The 2,753-nt window shown below is 36.9% G+C and overlaps 1 protein-coding gene across 3 annotated transcripts in view; it reads left to right on the forward strand.

The window, feature by feature from the left end:
* LOC106884151 (nidogen-1-like) overlaps positions 1 to 2,753 on the forward strand; it is a 217,012-nt gene that overhangs the window by 151,829 nt on the left and 62,430 nt on the right. The window lies entirely within an intron of this gene.

The following is a 2,753-nucleotide window of genomic DNA, read 5'->3' on the forward strand; positions in this document are numbered from 1 at the left end:
ATATATATATATATATATATATATATATATATATATATACATGTGTTTGTGTGTGTGTATATACATACACATATATATATGAATGCATGTATAGATGCATTGTGTACTTATGCGTTTGCATTTTTGCATATGTGTTGTTTATAAATTTATGAATCTATCTGTATATTTTATATATTTTTATAGCATTTTAAAAATGGCCTTTCACAGCCTTTATTCTAGAATTAAGATTATATTTTTCTTCAGCTTAATGTTATAGTATAAGGGAAGCCATTCTGAAACAGCTTATTTGAATTACCTCACTTGAATTGATATATCTTATCTAATCAATAGTAATAATGTCATTCCAAGAATTCTTCCAATTCTAAGCAGATTATACATCCAAATTAAATCTCTAATTTCATGAACAATTAGATGGTGATAATGATGATGAATTAAATCATGTATAAATAAAGGAAAAACGAAGCTACGTCTCCTCTTGTGAAGATTTTAGTGTGTTTTGAAATAGAATTAAACAGCAACAGCATTTATAACACACACACACACACACACACACATACACACACATAAATGTTTTAGTATAGTCCACAACCATGAAAGATATGAAATTATGAGCAAAACGGCCTACTTTACTAAATAAAACTTCAGTCACTATGGAAATATTATAATAATTATAATAATTGAAATTATCGAAATATAATAATTATAATCAGTAAAGTCTACTAATTAAACAATTAGTCACTATTATAGGAACAAGGGAGAAGATATCACTTCTATGAATTTCTTCACCCCCCCCCATCTTTCTTTTGTTATCCTTGTTGTGAACATCCACCCAAAGCCCCAAACTAACTTCTACATTCAGTGTTTCCATGCAATAATATCAACCATCTGAAATTCCTGACCTGCCCTAGTTCTTCCTGCTGCTGTAAATTTTCAGCTTTTCAGTTAAAGAGGAACAATAAACTTGCATGAATCTCGCCAATTTTGGAGGACTTGAGCATAGCCTGTTCTCCAGATCAATCCATTATTGTTAAAAACACACTCACACATGCTTCCACCACACACACACACACACACACACACACACACATCATGTAGCCCAATATAAAAGTGCCTGTACAGTGCCACATAAAAAGCACCCAGCACACTCTGTAAAGTGGTTGGCATTAGGAAGGGCAGCATCCAGCTGTAGAAACTGTCAAATTAGACTGGAGCCTGGTGCAGCTCCCCAGCTTACTATCTCTGGTCACACTGTCCAACACATGCCAGCATGGACAATGGATATTAAATGATGATGATGATATGTCTAAGAATCCATGTTGGAAGAAAACAGGCACTTATATATTTGTCAACAGTGTGGGCACATTAATATTTATAGAATACAGTATCACAGATCCATTGTAGCTAAAATTACCAATCAGTTTTGCACATGAGAGTTTGGTGGGGGTGGGGGATAACCTAATCTCAGCACATGTCAGAGGGGCTGGTAGGAAAAGTTATGGCTATGACTTTCTGCTGTCATCAGGTTGGGTGAGGGTGAGGGGTCATATAGTGTCACATTTAGTGTGTGGGTATTGTGACAAACTAAAATTAAAAAAACAAAAAGAAAGACCTGTGTGAAAAGTTCAGAGGGCAATTTACCTTGAGTTATGCCCCTTGGACAAGGATCTTATCTTCATGGTGTAAGAGGTAAATGCCAGCAGAGTGGGATTGGAACTGGGATGCAGGCAGTATGGAGTTGATGTGGGTACAGAGGAGGGGGGTTGGAATGTAGTCAGTCTTAAAATCAAAATCTTAGAATGTATATGTATGTGTGTGTTTGTATGTTATAAGCTGGGCATGGTAGATTTTGTGCTGCACTCTTGGACTGGTGATGGGAAGTACTGAGGGTGGAAGCTCTAACGTTTGGCAGACAGACTTGCAGAAATATGTGGGCATGACAGAAGGTTCTTTCCAAACCAGATGTAACAATAAGTACTCCTGTAATATCCAGGAGAAGTGAAATGTTGCAGCCTTAGCTAGATATATATGGTCATTGAGAGAAAACACTATGGATAACAGTATCAAGTGGAAAGTAGTTGAGAGGTATAAGCCTTACTTCAATAGCAGTAGGAAGTGCTGGCTGAGCTCGGTAGAGGAAAGAATTTATACTAAAGAACTCTCTTCACTTGGTTACTGATCTAAACTGTAAAAGGAAATTTTTTTCTGAAGCCACCAACATGAAAGAAAATATGTTTGGATACTGGCAGACTGCACCATGAATATAAACGGTGGAGCTGCCACCATCAGGACTTTCTGCTGTCACAATCTGAGGATTCAGCAAAAGGTCTACCACATCCAGCTTGTTACATACAATACACACACATACATATACATGACCGCACATGATATTAAGTTTGACACCCACATCATCCCCAATTTCTGTCTCTTTCCCTGCAATCACATCATCTCCATTCTCCCCAGACACTAACCCCAGCCTCTCTCTTCAGTCACCCTTTATTCTGTGAAGATGCTCAGATCCTTGTTCAAGCAGCTTAACACTAATTGAATTCCCTTTTCAGGGTCTTTTTCATTCTGGTTCAATACCTACAAACTGGATGTCAGAGTTCCTTACTTCCAATGGAAGAGAGTTGTTACCACACTCTTCCTATCAGTCCTTCTGATGAGTATTAGGATTGAGTTTTCCTCCAAACTCTTGTGTGCAAAACAGTTTGGTGAAATTGGCTGAAATGTATCTATAATACTGTATTATATAT

Source organism: Octopus bimaculoides, chromosome 16 (genome assembly GCF_001194135.2).
Source record: "Octopus bimaculoides isolate UCB-OBI-ISO-001 chromosome 16, ASM119413v2, whole genome shotgun sequence".
Taxonomy (NCBI): domain Eukaryota; kingdom Metazoa; phylum Mollusca; class Cephalopoda; order Octopoda; family Octopodidae; genus Octopus; species Octopus bimaculoides.